The 27,622-nt window shown below is 40.6% G+C and overlaps 1 pseudogene; it reads right to left on the bottom strand.

Moving 5' to 3' along the window:
* Positions 1 to 27,089, bottom strand: LOC149159078 (uncharacterized; annotated as a pseudogene).
* Positions 27,090 to 27,622: the final 533 nt, after the last annotated feature.

Consider the following 27,622-nt stretch of genomic DNA (forward strand, 5'->3'; position numbering starts at 1 on the left):
CTACCATAAGGTGACAACCATTGGTGTGTAAGGTTTCAAAGGACTGCCATACTGGCTAGCCAAAACAAAGTCACATATCTTCAGTTCACCACAATCGATTAGAAAAAGCTTTGAGGTCTTCAAGTCCCTAGAAAAAATAAACAAAGTAGATAGATGCATTCAACATCGATTTCTATAAAAAATCTATAAGTATGCTTCTATTTTATCTTCGATAAATAGAAGAAGAAAGAACATAAAAAAAATACATCAAGTGCACAAATGGCATGGACAAAAGATCACTTATATGTTATCTTCAATAAATAGATGAAAACACCCAAAAAAAGATATCAAGGCACACATGCCATGCATAATGCGCATCATTTAAAAACAATAGAGAATGTAACCGAAAACATAAGGAACTTGCACCTATGCAAAACCCAATTATCATGAAGGTATTTAACACCCTCAAAGAGCTGCAACATCAAACATTTAACTTTACTCTACCTGAAATACTTTTTCATGGTTTCTGTTAGCGCTGCTATGCAAAAGGCATAAAAAATGAATTTAAACACTCTCGAAGGCTGCAAATACCTTCATAATCATCCCGAAGGAACCATCGATGCTGTCAAAATCCTCATTGTTGGGCCAAAATGATCTATCGGGAGGCCTGAAACACTCCGAGACAAGCAAAAATTTAAAATCGCAGGCCTAGCAGTTCAAATGAGCGACAGCCGTTTGATCCGGCCGATCATCGGTCCAGATCGCATCGGCGGGTTGCAATCGGAGGCGGCAGCGGCAGTGATGTGGTATCACCGATGAGCGATCGCCGATATCGCATCGGCATATCGCTATCGGCATTTCAATGGAGCATGGCCTGTGCATATATGAGTGACCGCCGATGGGCCGGACCCGGCGACCATACAGCGTTGTCTTCTATAGTGTTTTCGGATCCGCAATGTTCGCTGATATCGCATCGGCATTTCGCTGTCGGGATGCCAAAGTGGACAAGGTCTTTACCTTCAGTTATCTGCCGATGCGATGGGCCGGATCCGATGGGTGTACTGAGGTCCTTTTTATAAATTTCAAATCCGCGCTTAAGCCACTTTTAATGATTTTGGGCACATTTTCTGTGTTTAATGAAATATAAAAATACAAGGGGCGGACCCGATAGAAAAGATATATGTGTGAGGGCCTTTGACATTTAAAAAATAGTAAGATGGGCAGTATTTATAAATGGCGCGGAAATGATTAATGCAAGCATGCAGCAGTACAGCGCAGTAGGCAGCTGTCTTCAATCGACAGTATGGCCTAGCAGGAAAGAAGATGTGCCCAAAACAGATCAACATTTATCAGTCATGATTGACCCGTGGTTGGGACTTTCAAGTCCAGATGAAGCATTGTGGGCGGGAATGAACAGTGTAGCAGTGTTTCAGTGTCGCCAAGCCAGGCATTCATATTAGAGCCGTTCAATAATTCAACAACAGCATTTAATCAGCAGTATGGCCGAGGAGGAAATAGGACACCACAGATCCAGTCAAAGCATTCAGTGGTTATGGGATTTGCCCATACTTCGTCTCACCTGCCCTAAAAGGATCGCAGAGCACCAGAGAGGGACAAACCTATTCAAAGCACTGCCAGATTTGTACCAGAGGCCCATTCTTGAATGTAAATATGGTTGGTGGGCATTTATAGGCTCCTCCACGCATTGTTCAGCAGAGATATTTTGTATTGTAACAGTATATATACCCAGAACAGAGATGTAATGGATGGATGAGTGTTTGATGAATGAGAGCTTATTGTAGCCTTTTAACTTCTGGAGACTGTAAATACTATGAGACCTGCAGCTTCTGGTCTTGATTTCTATTAATACAAGCTTCTTTTGCTATCACTTGCTCACTTTCCACTTCTTCTTCTTGTTCTAGACTGCGCCTGCTTGCATTTATTTGATGTGCTGTGAATTTTTGGCATCGGAGGGGCTGTCATCCCACCTCTATGTTAAAATTTAGTAGTTTATTGAAACTTGTTTGCAGGTTGCTATTGTTCAAATAGCAGAGAGCTGTCATCCTCACTGCCTATTGAATAATAGTCGTGCTGATCCTCTAACTGATTGCAGCTGGCCATCGCAGAGCTCTGTGCATCTGCTGGTGCAATCAGTCTTCTCCATTATCACCTTAACTTTAAGCTGTGAGTAGTTGGTGGTTGAAAGCCTTGTAGTCTGGGGGTCTTCACCCATGTCTGGGGTAAATCATAGTAGGAGTGGTTATCTGGCTTAAAGGTGCTGCACATCTTCCATTTATCCATCATTTTATCCAACAAAACTGTTGAATTTTTAATGTTCCTGAGCATCACTGATTTACAACCTAGGTGAGTTTCTTGGGGTGATAACATTAATTGGCGCCGTTGCCGGGGAGAGGAGAATCGAAGCTCAACTTCCCTGGGAGATGACACAGCTTCAAACTTTGATGACAAACAAGGTTTGAACACAGATTTTGGTTGTAATCATCTGTCTGGCGACTCCACTGGAAGAAGGCCATACTTTGGCGACTCCACATTGAAGTTCTGGCGCAGTTTGTGAGGCATACTAGAAGAAATCCGCAGAAGTCTTCAGTTGTTCCAGTGCCTGACCCTGAAAAGATAGTTAACTCGAAGAAAACATCGCAGAAAGGAGCATCAGGATCAGGTAAGCCCAAGAGATCTAATTTGTCTCTGTATGAGGAGTTTTTAGTTGAAGATACACAGTTTGAAGATTTAGAGCCTAGTACTGTTAAGGAAGAAATACCTACAGAGACTCATAAAGCTCCTTCTCCATTTAATTCCCCTTTGAAGCTGAGTCCGAAGAAAGTTTCCCATACTGTCCAAAACATCCCAATATCATTCTTATCCATTACATTATCTCCTACTGCTCCATCTGTTAGTATTCTTCCGCATATTCCAAACATGGCAGGACAGCAAGCACCTACTAGGATTGAAAGGATTGTTGCTGCTAGATATGGACCTTTGATATTGCCTACACCTTTAAATGCCATGCCCACAGGAGAATATCAAAAATATATGCCCAAATTTACTGGAACAGAAGGAGTTACAGCAGAAGAACATCTTGAAGCTTTTTATAGTTATGCTGATAATTTAGACATAAGTGAGAACGATGTATGGATGAGAATTTTTGTCCAAAGTCTTGATGAAGAGGCTGGGAAATGGTTTAGAGAACTACCCCAGAGATCTATAACAGATATAGAAGCATTAGATGAAGCATTTTTGAAGCAATGGGGAGATAAGAAGGACTTGTTGTATTATCATACAGAGTTTGGAAACTTGAAAAGAGAAAAGGGTGAGTCTTTGCCTGACTTCAATAAAAGATTTAATAGAATGTATAGTAAAATACCAGCTGAGGTAAAGCCTACCTCTACTGCTGCCAAACTCACATATGCCAATGCTTTTGATTCTGACTTTTGCTTATTGTTGAGAGAAAGACGATGTGTTACGCTGGGTGATATGCAAGAGGCAGCCTTGGAGGTGGAATCAAATATTATGGCAGCAGAAAAGTTAAAGAGTCAAGGTGACAGAAGAAGGCCTAGAGCTGAGGCTTCTTCTTCCACTGCATCAACTTCCGAGCCTAAGTTAGACAAAATGACCAAAATGATAGAGTCATTGGCTGCTGAAATTTCTAAGTTAAAGGTTGATCAGACCTCAGGCAAAACAAGGCAGCAAAACACATTTGTCCCAAGAAATCCAAACCCCTTCAGAAAAGCAAATGAACAGATGCAGATTATGCAAAGGGGTGAAGAAGCAAGAGAAGATCATAAAGTAAAAGCTCCCTTTCAGAATGCAGTCATGGAGGGTGAACGATCTGAAGAAGACGAGGATGAAATTCACTGCTTGGAGGATAAAGGGAATGCTGCATTTTTAACATTGGCCGAGTATGAAGAGTCATTGCTGCAAGGGCAAAACAGCCAGAGGTGGGACAGTGGTGCTGTTCTGCAATCTAATGAACAGCAGCAAAGATATAATCTAAGATCCAATGCAAAGAATGTCAAAGAAAATACTGCGCAAGAAGCAGCTGCTCGAACAGTGCCACAAAATAGCAGGCAAAGAAGACCAGCAGCTGATCCTGTCACCCTCAGAGCTCCAGTTCAAGAGGTAAAAACTGCTGATAAAGTATCCTCTTCTTTTAGTTTTGAGTCAGAAATTCAGAAATTGAAAATAGCTGTGCCTATTGCTGAGTTGGTGAAGAGTGAATTATTTAGGAAGACCATCTTTAAAGCCCTTGAGCTAGAGCCTAACCAACCCTCCATTGACTCTGTCAATTTGCAAGACGACAAACCTGCTATTGTGCTTAGCCCTATGATTGAACCTGCAGATGATACTTCTCCATCTTTTTATGTTTCATTAACTATCCATGATAAAATCCTCCACAATTGCCTGCTAGACACAGGGGCCAGCCACAATCTAATGCCAAAAACCGTCATGGAAGGGTTAGGCCTTGATATCACTAAACCTTATCATGATTTGTTCTCGTTTGATTCAAGGAAGGTAAAATGCCTTGGATTAATTAAGGATCTGGCTATTACCTTAACCCAGCTGCCCATGAAAAGTATGATGATGGATATAGTGGTGGCTGATGTTCCTCCTAAGTTTGGTATGCTGTTGTCTAGAGGGTGGATTAAGAGACTAGGAGGGACATTACAGAATGATCTGTCTTATGCAACTGTCCCAGTGTTTGGAGGAGAAAGCAGGAGGTTATATAGAGAAGCACAGCTGGCATATGTTATTAGTGATGAGAAGAATCCTACAAACCATCCCATATATGCAGTGGACACTGATTTTGGGGCTTGCATCCTCCAAATAGAAGAATCTCAGAAGGCTGCATTGCATATCCGGAAACCGGCAGCTCAGGCTGAACATGACATGGGTGGTCAGATTTGGGAAATGTTTTTTGATGGAGCATGTACCAAGGAGACTGCAGGAGCAGGGGTGGTGCTAGTGTCTCCACAGCAAGAAACAGTTCAGTTATCTCTAAAGCTGGTTTTTCAGGTGACAAACAACGTAGCAGAATATGAAGCACTGCTGCTGGGCCTTTATGAAGCCAAAGATAGAGGAATAAAAAATCTGAAGGTTTTTGGAGATGCTGATCTGATAATTCAGCAAGTAAACAGAACGTTCCAAGCAAAGCACCCAAGGCTGAAAGCTTATAGAGATGAGGTATGGAGAGTCAAAGAGTTCTTTGATTTTTTCTGCATTTCATATATTCCTAGAGCCCAAAATCAGCTTGTTGATTCCCTTGCTGTCTCTGCTAGTTTGTTCATCCCTCCATCGCCTCCCAAACTAGTTTATGAGGTACAAATGAAGTATAGACCCTCTGTGCCTGATAATGTCCACCATTGGAAGGTTTTTGATGATGATAATGAGTTAAGTAGGTTCCTTCAAGTCATTGATGAGTTCTCTGAAATGCAAATTGACCAAAACGATGATGCTTTGTTAGAAGATCCCAAGTCCCAGCTTAGAAATAAAATTGGCAAGAATAGCATAGTCCAGCTTCCTAGTAACCATATTCCTAAGGGTCTAATTCCTCTGGAGAAATTGTTTGACCACAATGATGTGCCTTACAGAGCTGCCCAAAAAGAAGATCAGTCTCAAGTCTGCAAGCATGATATAGGAGGTCCAGGTCAGCCCAAATTCATAAATTTGTCCACTAAGCTATCTGCTGATCAGAATGCTGAATATTGCAAATTAATGAGGCAATTTGCTGATGTGTTCGCTTGGGAGTACAGTGATCTGAAAACCTATGACAGGAGTATAATACAGCATAAAATTCCGCTTGAAAAAGGCACTATTCCTTTCAAACAGAAGCTGAGGCCAATGAACCCTATGCTCCTTCCTCTGGTCGAGAAAGAAATTAAGAAGTTGTTGGCGGCCAAAATTATAGTGCCTCTCAGATATTCTAAATGGGTGGCCAATCTGGTTGTTGTGAGGAAGAAGAATGGAGAAATCAGACTGTGTGTTGATTTCAGGAATCTAAATAAGTGCTCCAAAAAAGATAATTATCCCTTGCCCAAAATGGAGCATTTGTTGCAGCAGGTCTCAGGTGCCAAAGTGATGTCTTTCATAGATGGGTTTTCAGGCTTCAATCAAATCGCTGTGCATCCAGATGATCAAGAAAAGACAGCATTTACCACTCCTTGGGGCACGTTCATGTATGCAAAAATGCCGTTTGGACTAATGAATGCCGGAGCCACCTTTCAACGCGCTATGGATATTGCTTTTGTGGGTGAAAAGGATAAATTCGTGTTGATTTATCTTGATGACATAACTGTTTATTCTGGCAGCCACCATGATCATTTACAGCATTTAAGAAAGGTGTTTTTGAAGTGCAGGAAGTTTGGAATTTCACTCAATTCCAAAAAGTCCCATTTCGCTTTAGAAGAAGGCAAACTGTTGGGGCATGTAGTGTCTGCTGCAGGTGTTCAGATTGACCCAGAAAGGGTAAAAGCAATTCAGGCCTTGACTCTTCCACGATCAAAGAAAGATATACAGTCTTTTCTTGGCAAAATTAACTTTGTACGGAGGTTCATCCCAAATTTTGCAGAGCTGGTCAAGCACATAACCTCTATGTTGAAAAAGGGAGCAGAGGTGAAGTGGACTGATGCGGCCAGAAGATCTTTTGAGTCCATTAAGATGGCTATTGTAGAAGCTCCCACTTTAATAAGCCCTGATTATAGCAAGGAGTTTCATCTATTTTCATTTGCCTCCAAGGATACCATTGCAGCTGTCCTATTCCTGCAAGATGAAGCAGGGCAAGAGCATCCAGTTGCCTTTTTCAGCAAAAATCTGAGGGATGCTGAACTAAGGTATGATATTATTGAAAAGCAGGCTTATGCGCTTATCAAATCTTTAAAGGCTTTCAGAGTATACATATTGCATTCCAAAATAGTTGCATATGTCCCTTCTGCTGCAATAAAGGATGTTTTAACGCAGCCTGATGCCAATGGAAGAAGAGCGAAGTGGATTGCAAAAATAATAGAATTCAACATAGAGCTGAAACCCACCAAGCTGGTAAGAGGTCAGGGGCTTGCTAAGCTGTTGGCTGAAGAAAATTGCAGGTCTTTGGACATTGATTTCTTGTTCAATATAGCAGAAATTGGCCAAATAGAAGAACATGAAACAGCCGAAACGCAGAAAGGACAGTCAGTGGCCAAGAACCTAGCCTCATGTAGCTGGTATGCTGCAATAATTAATTTCCTGCTAAAGCTAGAAGTTCCTTCAGAATTTTCTCAAAGTCAAGCAAGAACGTTAAAGCTCAAGGCAACGAAATATTGCATCAATGGTAGCTTGCTTTATTGGAGGGATCCATCTGGAGTGCTTTTAAGATGCCTGGATAAACAACAGTCAATAGAAGTTATGCAGCAGTTCCATGACAGCATGTGTGGAGGACATCATTATTGGAGGACAACAGCCCAAAAGATTCTCAGAGCCGGGTACTATTGGCCCTCTCTATTTTCTGATGTATTTGCTTTTGTTAAATCTTGTGACAGGTGCCAGAGATTTGAAGGTAAGCAGCAGCTGAAATCCCTGCCCCTAAAGCCAATCATTGCGAAAGGACCTTTTCAGCAGTGGGGCTTGGATTTCATTGGTGAAATCAACCCACATTCCAGTGGCCGGCACAGGTGGATATTAGTCGCCACTGATTATTTTACAAAATGGATTGAAGCAATCCCAACAAGGAAGGCTGATCATAATGTGGTAATGAAATTTTTATCAGAAAACATTTTCAGCAGATTTGGTTGCCCACATAAGCTTATAACAGATAATGCAGCAACCTTCAAGGCAAATGAATTGGTGGAAATGTGTGATTCAATGGGCATTAAACTTGTTCATTCCACCCCCTATTACCCCCAAGGGAATGGTCTAGCAGAATCCTCTAATAAAAGTCTGATCAGGATTATAAAGAAGCTGTTAGAGGAAAATAAGAAGAATTGGGATGCCAAGCTCAAATATGCACTTTGGGCAGACAGAGTGACTATCAAAAGATCCACAGGTTGCTCTCCCTTCAAGCTGGTATATGGTACTGATGCCGTTTTTCCCATTCAACTTACCCTCCCTGTGGAAAAGTTGCTCCAAACAGCGCATAATGAGGAAGATAACATGGCCAATAGAATCACTGATTTAACAAAATTATATCAGATCAGAGAGCAGCTGATTGAAAAGGCTACATCACATCAACAAAAGGTCAAGGAAGCCTTTGACAAGAACACAAAAAGTAACAACTTTCAGGTTGGGGATTTGGTCATGAAATGGGATGCTTTTAAAGAAAAGAAAGGCAATCATGGGAAGTTTGATGCTCTCTGGACAGGTCCTTTCATCATTTCACAGATTCAAGGGAACAATACCTTCATACTGAAAAGTATGGGAGAAGACAGAGTCTTTGATGGCCCAGTTAATGGGCGATTTCTAAAGAACTATGTGATTTAAGGTCTTTTGGCCTTAAAAGATGTAAATATTCTGCTTTTATCAGTTTTTAGTGTAGTTGTAATAGACTCCATGCCCAATGGAACACTAGGAATTTTGGCTAATTTGTTTGCTGCTGGAAAGGCATTGATCTGCAGGTTCTTGAGACCTCAGAGGGAGGATCTCATCCCCAGAAGGAGCCAGTGTTAGCGCTGCTATGCAAAAGGCATAAAAAATGAATTTAAACACTCTCGAAGGCTGCAAATACCTTCATAATCATCCCGAAGGAACCATGGATGCTGTCAAAATCCTCATTGTTGGGCCAAAATGATCTATCGGGAGGCCTGAAACACTCCGAGACAAGCAAAAATTTAAAATCGCAGGCCTAGCAGTTCAAATGAGCGACAGCCGTTTGATCCGGCCGATCATCGGTCCAGATCGCATCGGCGGGTCGCAATCGGAGGAGGTAGGTCGGCGGGTCTTATCGCATCGGGGGGGCGGCAGCGGCAGTGATGTGGTATCACCGATGAGCGATCGTCGATATCGCATCGGCATATCGCTATCGGCATTTCAATGGAGCATGGCCTGTGCATATATGAGTGACCGCCGATGGGCCGGACCCGGCGACCATACAGCATTGTCTTCTATAGTGTTTTCGGATCCGCAATGTTCGCTGCTATCGCATCGGCATTTCGCTGTCGGGATGCCAAAGTGGACAAGGTCTTTACCTTCAGTTATCTGCCGATGCGATGGGCCGGATCCGATGGGTGTACTGAGGTCCTTTTTATAAATTTCAAATCCGCGCTTAAGCCACTTTTAATGATTTTGGGCACATTTTCTGTGTTTAATGAAATATAAAAATACAAGGGGCGGACCCGATAGAAAAGATATATGTGTGAGGGCCTTTGACATTTAAAAAATAGTAAGATGGGCAGTATTTATAAATGGCATGGAAATGATTAATGCAAGCATGCAGCAGTACAGCGCAGTAGGCAGCTGTCTTCAATCGACAGTATGGCCTAGCAGGAAAGAAGATGTGCCCAAAACAGATCAACATTTATCAGTCATGATTGACCCGTGGTTGGGACTTTCAAGTCCAGATGAAGCATTGTGGGCGGGAATGAACAGTGTAGCAGTGTTTCAGTGTCGCCAAGCCAGGCATTCATATTAGAGCCGTTCAATAATTCAACAGTAGCATTTAATCAGCAGTATGGCCGAGGAGGAAATAGGACGCCATAGATCCAGTCAAAGCATTCAGTGGTTATGGGATTTGCCCATACTTCGTCTCACCTGCCCTAAAAGGATCGCAGAGCACTAGAGAGGGACAAACCTATTCAAAGCACTGCCAGATTTGTACCAGAGGCCCATTCTTGAATGTAAATATGGTTGGTGGGCATTTATAGGCTCCTCCACGCATTGTTCAGCAGAGATATTTTGTATTGTAACAGTATATATACCCAGAACAGAGATGTAATGGATGGATGAGTGTTTGATGAATGAGAGCTTATTGTAGCCTTTTAACTTCTGGAGACTGTAAATACTATGAGACCTGCAGCTTCTGGTCTTGATTTCTATTAATACAAGCTTCTTTTGCTATCACCTGCTCACTTTCCACTTCTTCTTCTTGTTCTAGACTGCGCCTGCTTGCATTTATTTGATGCGCTGTGAATTTTTGGCATCGGAGGGGCTGTCATCCCACCTCTATGTTAAAATTTAGTAGTTTATTGAAACTTGTTTGCAGGTTGCTATTGTTCAAATAGCAGAGAGCTGTCATCCTCACTGCCTATTGAATAATAGTCATGCTGATCCTCTAACTGATTGCAGCTGGCCATCGCAGAGCTCTGTGCATCTGCTGGTGCAATCAGTCTTCTCCATTATCACCTTAACTTTAAGCTGTGAGTAGTTGGTGGTTGAAAGCCTTGTAGTCTGGGGGTCTTCACCCATGTCTGGGGTAAATCATAGTAGGAGTGGTTATCTGGCTTAAAGGTGCTGCACATCTTCCATTTATCCATCATTTTATCCAACAAAACTGTTGAATTTTTAATGTTCCTGAGCATCACTGATTTACAACCTAGGTGAGTTTCTTGGGGTGATAACAGTTTCCATGGGTCCTTTTACATCATGCTCCATGTATTCCATCACCATAAAAATGTTTTCCAAGTTGCTTCCTTCCACTACCTCCTTTACATCAACAATCGATGAGTGATGGAATGATAGAAAGACATTGATCTCCCTTAGATAAGTCATCGGAAATCCAACTCTCTCTTTTTCGATTTTTACCTTTTTCAGAGTGACTATCTCCCTAGATTTCTTATTCTTAGATTCGTAGACAACTCCATATGTGCCTTCATCTGTCTTGGTAGGCCTCTCCAATTCATTGACATTTATACAATATTGTATCATATCAATCATTCGTTGTGCGAGTGGAATCTCAAGTTGAATTGAGGACTTGGTTGTTGTACAATATTATCATCTTCACTATTGCTGCCATCATCTAGTTCCATAAGCTCTCATTAACTCAATTCCAAGTCAGATTGTGCATCTCTTCTTACATCATCTTTCCTCGAGACACCACCAATACCTTAACCTGCATCATCCTCGAAACTTTTTGATTTTCCTCTTGCACCCTTTGATCTCTTTCCCATGTGTTCTCCTAGTTCAGGAGAAATACTCTGACCACTTCCATGATTAATGCCAATGCACTCTGAAGAGTACCTCCCCTACTCACTATCCATGTTGGTTGAATGTCTCTCCCATTTCTTTTTTCCCTCATTCTCAGACCTTGCATCTTTGGGATAACTATATTCATCTGACTAGCAAGAAGCTAAAATGTAGAAAGGTTATAAAGGCTCTTCCTCATCTTCAAGCTTCAAAATGTCAAGCAGATGTCTAGGTTTCATCTCATCCTTTGATGACGTATATTGAAGGTCTTATGTTGGAAAAATATCCTCTTCTTTGCCACGACTTCAATTGCCTTTAGAGTGAGGAGTTGGGAGTTCGTGTAAGAGTGGATAAATAGAATCTTCACACCCTTGATGTGTGAGGAAACGGGTAGGTCCTTTTGATCCAAACCCATGTGAGTTCCTACCTCCAAAGTCACTTGGAGAAATCTAGTTAAATACAATGGATTTTCCATACACCAAGGATTTTGGTTTCCATTCATTGTCAACATGATCACATTATGTTGTTGATTTTTCTTTTCTAGGGCTCTTAGACAATTTTTGCATCTTATTAGCCACTTCCATGAATTTTCAACATTTATTTTCACAATGGGGCATGCTCTTTCTTTCTTACGTTTCTAACCTTCAAGAAAATCTTATAAAACAACTTTATGATTTCTACTACTAATTGCATAAACTGTTAGTTGACGTCGTCTTGACTTTTTGAGTTTCGATCTTTGTGTGCTTAGACTTCTCATCATATTTTTCTGGAAAAAAACTCTTTGATTAAAAGGTACATTGCTTTACCCGAGTACTTTTTTCTATAAGAGGAAACATGTTAGGTCCATATAATACTAGTGATTCCCCCATTACTATTGTCGTTGTATACCTTATTATTATTGTTGTGCCCCTATTGTCCCCATATTGTTATTATTGTGCCCCATAGAATCCCTCTATATGGAAAGGAGGTTTTATCATTTGAGTCATCCAAGAATTGTTGACTTGTGTAATGTAAAGGAGGTTCCCCCTCGAAGAGGCTTAATTCTAAGGTGTAGATCTATCTTTTCTATCTTTTTGTGAGCTGGTTTCATAACATTTGGTATCAGAGCTTTGGATTCTAGGGTTTCGCTGCTCCAAACACGTTATCGTGGTATTTGCGCTATAACTTTTTTTATGCAACATTTCAGACGCTAAAAAAAAACCCATTTGGGTTGAAATCGTTCCAAACATTGGGTCCCAATTATAGAGCTTTTTGCACTATATTTGTGGAGATATGATCTAAGGAAGTTGGCCTTTTTGCAGCCTCCTGAATTACATTCCAAATAGGTGACCTGGGGAAAATCGTCATAATTTTTTTCAGTATCAGATTAAAATTTCGTAAGAATTTACAAAAAGAGGACGGACTGTAGTTTCCTGTATATTTTTCAGATACTAAGGTCAAAACAGTGACACATGGCACTTCATACAATTTCGCTCTTCTGAAAAGGTATATAATCAGGTCATCTTGGGAGATTGTGCATAATTGTTCCTTCGAGAATCTAAATTTGATCAGACTAGTGGCATTGGAAAGAGGATGCAGAGGGATACTACAACTCACAATGGAAGTAACGAAATTACAGAGATACATTAGATGCAATATCGAGCTCCTATAGAGTGAAAAAATGTGTGTAGATTTTTTTAAATTTTTGCATAAGCTTGGTTTGAAAAATTAGTTTGAAGGAATTCAAAGGGAATAGTGAAGAATTATTAGCATTAATTAATTCCCCAAAGAAAGGAAATGGAAACACCTAGTAAGCAACCCGAAAGCTCTAGCATGACTCTTGAAGAAGAGGAAGAAATGCAACATGATATATCAAAATTACAAGACCAAGTACAACAAATTTCACTTTCACTAAAGGTAAATGAAGCCAAGATGAATGGCGTGGAAGCTAATATGAATGGCATGCAAGTTAAGATGAATGGCGTGAAAGCTAAGATGGATGGCATGGAAGCTAAGATGGATGGCATGGACAATAAGATGGAAAATTGAAGATAAATTTGAATAAGTTGCTACAAGAAATGGTCACTAATGGTGAAAGGGTAGTAAAGGAAACTCATGATGAGAACAAAAGAAATGTTAATCATGATTTCATAGACTCTAATGTTGGATTAAAGACCCACCATATTCCAAAAATCATTATGAGGAAGATTGATGGAAAGGATCCTGCAACGTGGATACTACAGATGGAGTAATTTTTCGATCTCCATAATGTGAAAAACACACAAAAGCTACATATTGCAACTTTATATTTGGAACCAAATCAGTTTGTATGGTATCAATGGATTTGCTCTCATAAACAAATTGACACTTGAGCAATTTTTAAGGAATAAATGATAGCAGATTATGAGGATACAAAAGCAACACCTTTTTTAGCCAATTGATAAGTCTCAAACAAAAGGGTTCGATGATGGAGCACATTGAGAACTTCCAAAAATCGAACATAACAGTAAAATATATTCTAGAGGAGCATAGGATTGATGTGTTCATAGGGATTTTGAAGGATAATAGCCAACATGATGTTTGCATTTAGGAACCTGATTCATTGAAGAAGGCATTTAGGTTAGCAAGAAAAATGGAAAGAAAAATTATGGCAACTAGGAGGCCTACAACTCACAACAAAAAAGATGGAAGTGTTGTTGCCCCTAGCCTTCCACAACCTATAAGGATGACACTACAACAATTGGAAGAAAAAATAGCAAAAGGGCTTTGTTACAGTTTTGATAGAAAATACACTAAAGGTCATAAGTGTGTTGAGAAGAAATTATTATACATAGATTGTGAAGAGGAGGAAGAAAAGGAAAAATAAATGTCGAAAGAAGAGGATATACTCCAGGAACAAACCCTATATAAAGAAGAAATGAATCCGACCATATTTTGTAATGAATTGGATGGAATTACCGCTCCTCAAACTATCAAACTAGAAGGACATATCAAGAAGAAATAGGTAATAGTGTTGATTGGTCCAGGAAGTACCCACAATTTTATTCATTGTAAGGTAGCAAAAGAATTGAATTGCTTCCTATATTCAACACCAGAGTTTCAAGTGATGGTTGCAAGCGGAGCAACCATAAATTTCTCTGGAAAGTGCCATAATATCAAGCTATCCATGAAAGAATATGTATTGAATAGCCCAATTCTTTCCATTCCAATGGGAGGTGCTCATGTTGTACTAGGAGTCCAATGGCTACAATCCTTGGGTACAGTAGCTTTTAATTTTTAAGAACTTTTCATGAAATTTTCTACGGAAGGAAAGGAAGTTGAATTAAGGGGTATTTCAGGGAAACCGGGAAAGATAATAATCTTTAACAATATGACAAAGCTTTTAAAATATGAACAATGAGGAGTAATTGCACAATTATGTTCGCTAGATGTTTCCACATCGAAATCATCTATTTCTCCAAATCTCCAAAAATTCTTGGACAATCATTCCAAAGTATTTGAGACACCCAAAGGTCTGCCACCTCTTCATGATCATGATCATGCTATTCATTTGATTCAAGGAAGTGTTCCTCCAAACATCAGGCCGTACAGATATCCCTATGCCCAAAAGAGTGAAATTGAATGTATGGTTGCTAAAATGCTAGAGGCTGGTATAACTCATCCTAGTCAAAGTTCTTTCTCTGTACTAGTAGTATTGGTTCACAAGAAGGATGGATCATGGCGCATGCGTCTGGATTATAGGGAGCTCAACAAGCTCACCATTAAAGATAAATTTCCCATTCCAGTCATTGATGAATTATTGGATGAATTGCATGGCTCAATTGACTTCACCAAGTTGGATCTTCATTCAGGATATCATCAAATTAGAATGAAGATTGAATACATTTCGGAAAAAACGTTTAGAAGTCATGAGGGTCATTATGAATTTTTGGTCATGCCTTTTGGCCTTACCAATGCACCTTCTACATTTCAAGGTTTGATGAATTCCATTTTCAAACCCCTTCCTTAGAAAATTTGTGTTAGTATTTTTTGACGATATACTAATCTATAACAAGTCTTGGAAGGATCATGTTGAACATGTTGACAGGGTGCTACAACTATTGGAGGAGAATAAATTATATGCAGAAAGCTCCAAATGTTTCTTTGGAGTACAAGAGGTGGAATATCTGGGTCATATTGTATCTCATGAAGGTGTTATGGTAGACCCTAGCAAAATGAAATCCATTAAGCAATGGAAAATCCCCACATCCATTAAGCATTTGCGAGGATTTCTTGGGTTGACAAGGTATTATCACATTTTTGTTAAGAATTATGGGAGAATAGCAGCACCTCTAACAACATTATTGAAGAAATATGCATTTTCATGGACTCTAGAAGCAACAAAGACCTTCGAACATCTTAAAGAGGCACTGTGCCAAGCACCGGTCTTAGCTACACCGGACTACACAAAAGCCTTTATTGTGGAATGCGATGCTTCAGGAAATGGAATTGGCGTTGTTTTAATGCAAGATGAAAGACCCATTTCTTTCGAAAGTCATCCAATGAAGGGAAAGTATTTACACAAAGCTATTTATGAGAAGGAAATGTTTGCAATACTACATGCACTTAAGAAATGGTGACCCTACCTAATGGGTAGAAACTTCAAGGTAAAAATGGATCATGATACCCTTAAATACTTTTTAGAACAAAGATTATCCTCTAAATACCAAAAAAGTTGGGTCACAAAGATGTTGGGTTATGACTTTGAAATCATCTACAAAAAAGGGAGGCAAAATGTTGTGGCAGATGCACTCTCAAGAAAGGATGAGGATGTGGAAGCATTGTTGTGCACCATTTCTATTATCCAACCAGATTGGATAAACGAAGCAAGGGAGGAATGGCAAAATGACAAAGAAGTGTGGGCACTTATTCAAAAGTTACTACAAGATTCCAGTACATCTGATACACTTAGCTGGAAAAATGATTCGTTATGGTAAAAAGATCACTTATAACTCTATAAGAATTCCCAATTAAAACAAAAGATTCTTATGGAATTGCACACTTATCCGTTAGGAGGGCACTCAGGATTTTTAAAAACTTTCCATAGCATTAAGAAGGAATTTTTTTGGGATGGCCTAAAATCAGATATTCAAAAGTTTGTGGCAGAATGTTTGGTTTGCCAACAAAATAAAGTTGAAGCAATTAAGACCCCATGTCTATTACAACATTTATCCATTCCAAGCCAACATTGGGAGGAGGTTTCAATGGATTTTATCACAGGTTTACCAAAGTCTGAAGGAAAGAGTCATGATGGTGATAGTTGACAAACTTACCAAGTATGCACACTTTTGTGCATTATCACATCCATTTAAAGCCAGTATAGTTTCTATTACATTTATGGAAACAATTCAAAAGATACATGGAAACCCAATGATTATTGTAAGTGACAGAGATCCCATTTTCACTGGAAGTTTTTAGACAAAATTATTTTCTTGTCTTGGCACTCAGTTAGCTCATAGCTCATCCTATCATCCTCAATCTGATGGGTAAACTGAGATAGTAAACAAATGTTTTGAAGGATATCTTCATTTATTTGTATTTGATAAACAGACACAATGGGTCAAATGGTTTCCTCTGGCTGAATGGCGGTGTAACACTTCCTTCCATACTGCAACAAAAATCACCCCATTTATGGCACTTTATGGATATCAGTGACCATCCATCACATCATATTTAAGAGAAAATTATAAGGTTCGAGGACTGGAACATCACATCAAGCATCAACAACAAGTTCTCCAATTCTTAAAGGGTAGCCTCATGCTTGCACAGAATAGAATGAAACAACAGGCAGATCAACATCACAATGAAAGAAGTTTTAATGTAGGTGATTGGGTATTCCTACAGCTACAACCATATAAGCAAATGTCCCTCAAGCAAGCTAAGAAGGATAATAAATTATCACCAAAGTATTATGGTTTTTGCAAGGTGTTGCAAGAGATTGGTAATATGGCATACAAATTGTAGCTTCCTGTAGCTTCTCGAGTGCACCTAGTTTTCCATGTTTCATGTTTAACGAAGGTTGTAGGCGACAAGATCCTAGTTGAAACAATATTGCCATAACTTGGCGAGGAAGGAAAAATTATATTGGAATCGGAAGTAGTCACATAGACAAGAACTCGATAGCTATGAAATCGATCAATTTCGGAGTAGCTCATCAAGTGGAAGAACTTATCTACTGAAGATTCTGCATGCGAGGATGAGAATTTTATATAGAAGCATCCAGAACTACTCAAGCGTTGAGGACAACACTTTTTTGAAGGAGAGGGTCATCTTAGCTCCCTACAATGCTAGTGATTCCCCCATTACTATTGTCGTTGTATCCCTTATTATTGTTGTTGTGCCCCTATTGTCCCCATATTGTTATTATTGTGCCCCATAGAATCCCTCTATATAGAAAGAAGGTTTTGTCATTTCAATCTTCCATGAATTTTTCATTTGTCTAATGTAAAGGAGGTTTCCCCCTCGAAGAGGCTGAATTTTAAGGCGTTGATCGATCTTTTCTATCTTTTTGTGAGCTGGTTTCATAACAGAACGTTTGATCTGAAATATGTATCCTCTTATTGACATGATTATGCATCTTCTATCTCCTAAATACTTGTTGCTTTAGTCTTGTGTCAGTTTTGAAAGCATCCTCATCAATTTCATTATTTTTGTTTTCATGTCTTACTACTTCCGTGGAACTATAAACTCTCCTTGACCTCTTTGGACATACGAAATCTGAAGACATGATTCTTACAACCCATGCACGAGTTTTCTATAGAGGAGGAAATGAAGAAACACCCCCAAAAGCATTTTCTTTTAACTTGTTATCCCCTCCACATTATCATCATGATTTCCATCTATTACTCCCTAAACATTTTATTGCTGCTTCGATGCCAAGCATGCTTGTAAAAGAGAATAATAATTTTGACTTCTAGGGGAGATTTAACGAACATCATAACATCCCTAGCGAGATTTGAACTCAAATATCCATCCTACAGTAAGGAGATGCATTTTCACTCTTATGCAAGGTTGTTTCTTTAAAGTCTTGTCCAAATTAAGATTATAGTTAAGGGTTGCTTGAGGAAAATATTCAACATCAAAGGCTTATGCTTTTGCACAAAACTCCCATGATTCATCTTCTATGCACCCTAACATGTTCACCTATACAGGTTTTCCATGAATTCCTAAATAAAGTGACATTTCACTAGATATTTCTTTCCTCATTGAAGATGTCATTGTCTCCTCCAATCCACTACTATATCCTTCAATAATACCCCATCAAATTTACATTCTTCTTGGCCTTTCCAGTTTGCCTCCTTGGTTGGAGACTCGGACATAATTTGCTCAATACAATCTGGTTCATTGGCTAGAACAAGGGGTACTTGTTCCTGTTCTTCTTTTGTCTCTTTGAATGTCATTATCTTTTTCTTTTTGTTAACTGGGGTTGAATATCATCATCATCATCATCGTCACCCAGAATATGACCATCCTGAAGTGGCTATATATTTCCTTTCTTATAAGGATCTTTTCTTTTAAATCCACCAGCAAGATAGGAAAAAAGACCTCCACTAAGCTTTGCAATAAACTTCAGATGTCTACAAAGAGCTTCCCTCCACTAAGATATGCAATAGACTTTAGATGTCTGCAAATAATTCCCAAAGTAAACCCAACCACCAAGGCTTTTATGTCAATCAATTTCACTCAATATTTCCAACCATTATTGAATTTTTTCAAAACCTAGAAGCTTTGGAAGGAGGTTGAAAAATAATCCCAACTATTTCATTGAATGAATTTGATCATCGTTTCTGGAGTAGAAAATAAAACCCATATAAGATGTTGGAAATAATTCCATCTATTTCATTGAATGAATTTTATCATGTGATCCGGACTTAAACAGGAACACAACAAATTACAGGGATAACCATAAACACAGATATGCAGTGGAAATAATACTTCATTTCATTAATGTAAAATACTGAAATATGCTTACAAACAGTAATGGAAATAAACTAGCTAGGGCGATCGTAGCTTATCTGTGAGAAGAGATGTGGTGGCTACATGCCTCTGAATTGTGTTACAGTGAGGCTCGAAGGTCTATTTATTGTTCAGAAATAATGGAAAACCCTTAACATTCCAAAACCTAACCCTAGAAGATGAAACGCCAAACTGTGGGCCCTGTTTGCGTAAATTAGTACACCAACTTCCCGGGGTCGTAACTTTGGCATACGATCTTTGTTTGACGCGTACAATAGCTCGTTAGAAAGATCTATCCGAGCACTACCACTTTGGGAGGCAACATGGGTCCATCGAGCCATGTTGCCCAAAATTCCCAAAAAACATCGTTTAGGGCCTCAAAATGGCTCCAGATGTTGAGGACCCGAAAAACTACTAAAAATAGTAAGTTGTGCTACAATTAAGGAAACTGAAAATGCTGAGAGAAACAATGGTGGGGGTCCAGGTGGATTTGGCAGGTGGCCACCAATATCCACCTAGATCATTCCACCCCCCTTAGGAAGTAATGGACCCCATTGCGTTTAGTTCCTCCATGAGATGAGGAAACTTTTGCTGAACTTGTTCCCTGGTGAGCCACTTGCCCTGGTGAAGGAGTTGGCTTGCTTTGACAACTCGATACAGTTTGATATTCTGTTGGAGAGTGTTCTTGATCTATGTGTCCATGATCCAATCAGTTGCAGCTTGTTCCATGCAATCTGGATTTAATTATGTGGGTGTGAGTTGTTCTGCAATGTCGGATGTGTCTAGCAATGGTGGAACGTATGGCCGAAGGCAATCCACATTGAACACTGGGTGAAAGCCAAGGAATGGGGGAATGCTAAGCTCAAATGCATTGTCTCCCATAGCCTTAGTAATGGTGTAAGGAACATATTGGAGTGGTCTTAGTTTTCGATAGGCTCCAATAAGACGTTCCTTTTGCAAATGCAACTAGACTTTGTCGCCCACCTGAAACTTATGTGGCACCCGATCTTGATCATGTCGCTGCTTGTACTTGGCATTTGATTTCTCCATAATGTCATGGACCTGCTGGCGAATATGTTGGATGTGCTCAATGAAGCTGGTGGCCTTATCTATTTCGGACTGGACATGAGCCAAATTTATGTGAGTAGCTGCAAGTGGCATGGCCACATTAATGGGGCATGGTGGCTGGAATCCCAAACCCACCTAAAAAGGGATATGGCTAGTGGAGCAATGAAGAGCTCAGTTGTAGCTGTGTTGAACACAGGGGAGGCTCTTGTCCCATGTGTGTGGATGCTTTGAGTTATACATTTGTAGAATGTGCACAACCATCCTATTGATAACCTCTGTCTAGCCATCAGTTTGAGGATGGAAGGCTGTGGACTTCGTGAGTTTGGTTTTCAGCATTGACCAGAGACTGGACCAAAATGTGCTGAGGAACCGACTGTCCCGATCTGAGATGATAGACTATGCGATCCCAAAGTGCACCCACACTCATTCAAAGAAGAGTTTAGCAGTGGCTTCTGCTACAATATTCTTCTTGCAGGCCACCATAATGGCCATCTTCGAGAACCTGTCGACGACCACAAAAACAGAGTCATTTCCATGCTTAGTGGAAGGAAGGCCTGACATGTAATCCATGGAGATGGATTCCCAAGGTCGACTAGGGGTAGGCAGGGGGGTATAGAGGTTGTGCTTCTTGATGGTTGGTTTGGAAATGGCACAGGCAGTACATGATCTGATGTACTTCCCAACATCCTGTCGAAGATTCGGCCAATAGAAATAATTTTGCAGTACTGCCACTGTTTTCTCGACCCCGAAATGCCTAGCAGCCCGACTGTAGTGTGCTTCCCAAATCATCTTGGCACGCTCGCTTGAAGGAACACAAAGGTGACCCAGGTGGCATAACAGGGCATCTTGGAGGTGAAAATCTGGAACATGCCGACCCTCCAAGAGTGTCTGGTATGTGTGGCCAAATTCTGGGTTGCTTTTGTAGAGAAGTGGCCAATCAGAAGTCTCGTGCCCACAAGAGTTGAGCACGGTGGTTAACGCCATGATCGGTGGTCGGCTGAGGCAATCTGCAACATTATTGGTGCTGCCCTTCTTATACTTGATATTCAAGTGGAACTGTTGCAGGTATGTAGACCACTTATGATGGCGATCATTCTGCAATTTCCCTTGGGTTTGTATGGACTGCAGGGGTCTGTGGTCTATGTGGATGACTGTTTTCTTCCCCAAAATGTAATGCTTCCATTGTCGACAGGCCTGCACAATGGAATACATCTCTTTATCATAAGTGGGGTACTTCTGGACTGTGTCTGAAAGTGTTTCACTGTGATATGCCACTGGATGTCCATGTTGAGTAAGGACTGCCCCAATAGCATAGTCAGAGGCATCTGTCTCGAACTCAAATGGTTGTTGTAAATCTGGTAACACGAGCACTACTGCCGTGCAGAGGTGATCCTTCAACTCTATGAATGCCTTTTGTTGAGATTTAGACCAAAAGAATTTTGCTTTCGCCCCTCCCATGGTGACTTGACTCAAGGGCCAAGTAATATGAGAAAACCCCAACACGAACCTGCGGTAGAAGTTGGCAAGACCTAGAAAGCTACGGAGCTCTGTTAGAATAGTTGGAGATGGCCAATCCTGAATGACTTGGATCTTGGCTGGATCCACATGCACCCCCTGTTCATCAATGATGTATCCCAGATACTGAACCTGGGTCATGCCAGAAGTGCATTTCTCCAAATTGGCACATAGCTTGTGTTGCCATAGTGTTTGGAGAACCTGTCGGATGTGGTGGAGGTGCTCTTCCCAACTCTGGCTAAAGATCAGAATGTCATCCAATTATACTACTACAAATGAGTTGGTGAATGGCCACAAGATGTCATCCATTAGCCTCATGAAGGTTGCAGGAGCATTCGTCAATCCGAAAGGCATAACCAACCATTCGAAAAGGCCCTCCTTGGATTTGAAGGCAGTCTTCCACACATCAGAGGGTTCGATTGGTACCTGGTGATATCCTGACTTCAGATCGATCTTGCTGAAATATTTCGCCCCCTTTAGCTGGTCCAGGAGGTCATCAATCCACAGGATTGGGTACCTATTACGGACAGTGATATTGTTCAGCGCCCGATAGTCAATACAGAGTCTCCACGTCCCATCCTTCTTCTGTACCAACACGATTGGGCTCCCACAAGGTGATGAAATCGAATGGATGTGACCTTTCTGTAGGAGCTCCTGAATCTACCTCTTGATTTCATCGTTCTCTAGAACGGAGTGCCGATAAATTGGTCCATTGGGTAGTGGCGTACCTGGGGTCAGATCGATGGAGTGCTTGACCTGTCAGTGCAGAGGAACCCCTGCGGGGGAGGTGAGTATGTCCTCATACTCCTCCATGACCTTGTCCATCTGTAGTTGTCGTGCGGATGGGCCCTGTCTGGAGGTCGCGGCCACTGTCTTCTTCTTTCCCTAAGGGTGTATCATCAGGAAAACAAATTTCCCGGTTTTGGAAATGAGCTTACTGCATTGTTTTGCAGTAATCAAAGAGATGGCGGTAGGTGGTGCTACCTCTGGTATCCTGTACAACTTATTTCCCAATGTAATGATAACAGCAAGGGGTCTTGATTCATACACAGCATGTCGCTTCCACAAGTATGGATGTCCTAATAATACATCACAAACTTCAAGGGGAGGAATGTCACACAATACCTCATCCGTGAAGGGCTTGATGTTGTATGGAAGGTCACACTGCTGGCTCACGCGAAGATCTCGTCCTTGGTGAAGCCACCCGATGGTGTACGGTTGTGGATGTGTTATGGTCGGTAAGCCCAACCGCTTCACGACCTCTGCCGAAATGAGGTTCTTTTGGCTCCCGCTATCAACAATGAATTGTATCATGGAATCCTTTACCCACATCTGGGAGTGGAAGAGACGCTCCTCCTCCTCTGGATCTTCGGGTTCATTTTTCTGGATCTTGGCGATAGCAACAGTGGCATTGGGATCCGCATCAATAATCTGCTTCCCTTTGTCATTTCCCTTGTCAGGTTCTGACTCAGAGTTGGAACATGCATCTGACTCTGAAACCTTTAGCTCAGCCACCAGTGACTTCTTGGCCCAACACTCGCTTGTGTTGTGAGTGGAGCTCTTATGTAACTCACACCATTTTCCTGTGTCCTTTTTCAGCTTTGCGGTGTTGTTCTTTGCTTGCAGCTTCGGCGGGTTGTCTTGGGTTGCCCTGCCTTAGCTTTGTCCTTTGTTCTGTGGTTTAGGGGCACCTTTCCCCTGCTTTAGATTCGCAGATCCAAAGTCTCGCTTCTTTTGTTTAAACTTCTGCTCGACCTTGACGGCATATCGGTATGCTGTGCCCAATGAGGAGATGTTCAGGAATTGTATTTCTTCCTGGATGTACTTGTGCAGGTAGCCGTAGTATTTGAGTATCAAATGTTGCTCTGAATCCTTGATACCAACTTTGTGCGAAGGGTATGGAAAAGATTGGTGAACTCCAGCACGTCTTGGTCCCTTCCCTTCCGTAGCGTGATCCACTTTATGTATTCATCCTCATAGCTTCCAACAGGGTAGTACTGCTCATTGATGGCATCCCGGAATGAATTCCAGGTGGGTGCAAATGAAAATAGTGAGACAGTACTTTCATCCTTCTGCTCGCAGTAGGTTTCTCACCAGTCCTTGACGTGGGGGGCTACTTTGAGAAGAGCGAAAACAATCTTTTCCCGACTCGAAAATTCATGAATAGAAAAATAACCCTCTAACAGATTTAACCATTTATCTACGGCATCTACATCTATCTCACCCTTGAATATGGGGATTTCAAAATTAACTTGTACCTTAAAGGGCGTGGCATTTCCAGAGTAGCTGCTAGAAGCCGATGCGTCGCTTCTGGGTAGTCATTGAAGGATTTGGGCAAAGTTGTCCATCATCGCATTTCATTGCCGCTCGAGGGCTTCTTCGAGTAAGATTTTGATAGGATCTCCTGCCCCCTCATCTTTCTTGTCATCTTCCATGGGAGGCGATCGGGATTTGCGAGGCTGGTCTTGCAAAGGTTCGACCAGTTCAAGCCCTAACTCCTTATATCCTGACCTTGTTGGGGACATGCAAAGAAAAACAGAGAAAAAGTAGACAACTCTGATACCACTGATCTGGACTTAACAGGAATGCAACAAATTACAGAGATAACCATAAACACAGATATGCAGCAGAAATAATACTTCATTTCATTAATGTAAAATATTGAAATATGCTTACAAACAGTAATGGAAATAAACTAGCTAGGGCGATGGTAGCTTATCTCTGAGAAGAGATGTGGTGGCTACATGCCTCTGAACTATGTTACAATGAGGCTCGAATGCCTATTTATTGTTGAGAAACAATGGAAAACCTTAACATTCCAAAACCTAACCCTAGAAGATGAAACGCCAAACTGTGGGCCCCGTTTGGGTAAATTGGTACACCAACTTCCCGGTGTCGTAACTTTCGTATACGATCTTTGTTTGACACGTACAATAGCTCGTTAGAAAGATCTATCTGAGCACTCCCAGAATTCCCAAAAAACGTCGTTTAGGGCCTCAAAACGGCTCCGAAAGTTCAGGACCCAAAAAACTGCTAAAATAGTAAGTTGTGCTACAATTAAGGAAACTGAAAATGCTGAGAGAAACAATGGTGGGGGTCCAGGTGGACTTGGCAGGTGGCCACCAATATCCACCTGGATCATCATGTCATTTCTAGAGTACAAAAAGAATCTGGAGAAGGAGCATCATAATATCCCTTTCCTTTCTCAAGAGATTTAGATTTATGGTCCCTTTTCAAGTGCCCTTGCTTTCCACATTTCTAAGACACCTTTATATGTTTTCTTGGATATTTATAAGTCCCCTCTAGATTTAGATCTCCCACTCAAGGACTTACTTTTGTTTCTAGGCTGGGACCCTCCTCGTATAGAAAAGGTATCACCATTCTGGCCCTCCATATTTTCCCATCTCATCTACTCCGATAGTAAGGATGAGACTATTTCACCAAACTCCAAGGCAGTTACATTGCTACCTATTGCAACAACTAGACTATCCCACAAATTTCGTAGAGAACACAACAAACTGATGCACTTATCTTCATCTAAAATTTTAATATCAACAAATAATAACTATATTATCACATTATTAAATGCCTTCAGATGCTCTTTCATAGAGTCTCCATCTTTCATCCTCAGGTTATAGAGCTTTTTCCATAGGAACAATTTATTAACCAGAGACTTAGATTGGAACAATGTCCCTAAATTGTCCCACAACCCCTGATACATTAAGAAATACTGAATCTGAGACACACAATCGTATTGTGCTCTTTTCCTTCCAATAAAACTTTTTTGAGTCTTAAAATAACATATTTCTTTATTTAGTACATGGATCTACTGTGATCTACTAATCTTTATCTACCAGCAGATCCTCCATATTCAGTTTCCAAAAACCAAAACTCTGACCATTAAATTTCTTGATCTTTATCTTTCCACTGCTCACCATATTCTTTCACCACAAGAATCGATCCCATGAATCTCCCACTGAACAGGGTCTACCATAGGCTCAAGCAAAAAACCCCTCAACAACAAGGGCGTCCCCGTGGAGCCAAAAAAATCTCATATGAAATGTAGGCTTTAACATCATACATAAATTACCTGCATGCAAATTCTAAAAAAAAAAAGAAAAAAATGGAAAGAGCATAAAACATAAAATAGGTATACATAGAGATTTTCCCCTAGATCCCAAAACCAAGACTATGAGATTGCTTTTCATTATGTTCCTTTCAATGTTAGAATACATATATATACATGTCAAAGCATCTATAAACCCCAATCCATTAACCTTGGATTAGAACATAACCATAGTTCCCTTGACTAAATCTACAAAATACCATGGATAGAAAACCAACATGCCCAAAACCATGTGAGAAATCCATGCAAAAAAACATAGATATGTCGACCCACCTAATATAGTGCCTAAAAAAAATTCCCATGCCACTGCCCCAGACCCCATGGAAGGGGGCTATGGCCCCCTCACATCAGGGGGCAACCACCCCCCTTGTGACCCCCTGGCAGTGCCGGACATAACGTACAACATACAAACAGGGCTACCACCCCCCTGTGCATGGGGTAGTCATGGAAAGAATATAACACTACCCAAATGAGACACCACTAATACTTTCAACTCTATCATCCTCATAACTTTTGATTTTCCTCTTGCATCCTCTGATCTTTCTCCCACGTATTCTCCTGGTTCAGGACAAATACTCTGACCATTGCCATTCTCAATGTCATTGTAAACTGAAGTGTACCTCCCCTCATTGTCAATGTTGGTTGAACGTCTCTTCCATTTCTTTGTGCCCTCATTCTCAGACCTTGCTTCTCTAGGAGAGTTATATTCATCTACCCAGCGAGAAGCTAAAATGTAGTGAGGCTGGAAAGGCTCTTCCTCATCTTCAAGATTTGAACTATCACAAATTTGTCCAGGTCCCCTCTCACCCTATGATGAGTAGATTGATGTTCTTACATTGGAAAAATACCCTCTTCTTTCATGTCACTTCCATTGCCTCCAAAGTGAGGAGCTCGGAGTTCAACCAAAAATGGAGAAACATAACCTTCACATCCTTGATGTGTGAAGGAAGGGGTCAGTCATTTTGATCCAGACTCATATGACTTTGTTCCTACAGAGTCGCTTGGAGAAATCTGGTTAAAGACACTAAATTTTCCATGCACTAAGGATTTTGGTTTCCATCTATTGTCAATAGATGATCACAATGTGCAATTTATTTTTTATTTCTAGGGCTCTCAAATAGTTTGTGCATCTTATCAACCACTTCCACATATTGTCAACATTTCTTTTCATAAGGGGGCATGGTCTTCCTTTCTCATCTTTCCAATTACCTTCAAGAAAAGCTTGTAAACCAACTTTATGCTTTCTACTACCAATTGCAGAAACTAATAAGAGACCTTGCCTTGACTTGCTGAGTTCCAATCCTTGTGCACTTTCACTTATCATCACATTTTTCCGACATAATATCCCTGATTCAAAGGTATATTCCTTTATCCTAGTATATTTTTTGTAAGAGGAAACATTTCCTCTAAAACACATGTATCCTTTTATTGACACATTTATGCATCTATTGTCTCCTAAATACTCATTGTTTTAGTCTCGTGTTAGTTTTGAAATCATCCTCAATAGATTAGTTATCCTTGTTTTCAATTTTTACTACTTCCTTAGAACTATAGATTCTCCATGACCTATTTGGACATACAAAATTTGAAAACATGTTTCTTGGAGCCCATGCCCAAGTTTTCTGCAGATGAGGAAATGAAGAAACAACATCAAAATAATTTTCTTGACCTTTTATCCCCTACACATTATCATCATGATTTCCTTATATTACTCCCTGGAATTCTTTTTCTTGCTTCCATGCCAAACATGCTTGTAAAAGAGAACAATAATTCTGACCTGTAGGGGAGATATAACGAACAACATGACACCCCCTACGAGATTTGAACTCAAATCTCCATCGTACGTTAAGGAGATGC

Source organism: Pinus tabuliformis, chromosome 5_2 (genome assembly GCF_031772625.1).
Source record: "Pinus tabuliformis cultivar Carrire ecotype Pingquan chromosome 5_2, CPIR1, whole genome shotgun sequence".
Taxonomy (NCBI): domain Eukaryota; kingdom Viridiplantae; phylum Streptophyta; class Pinopsida; order Pinales; family Pinaceae; genus Pinus; species Pinus tabuliformis.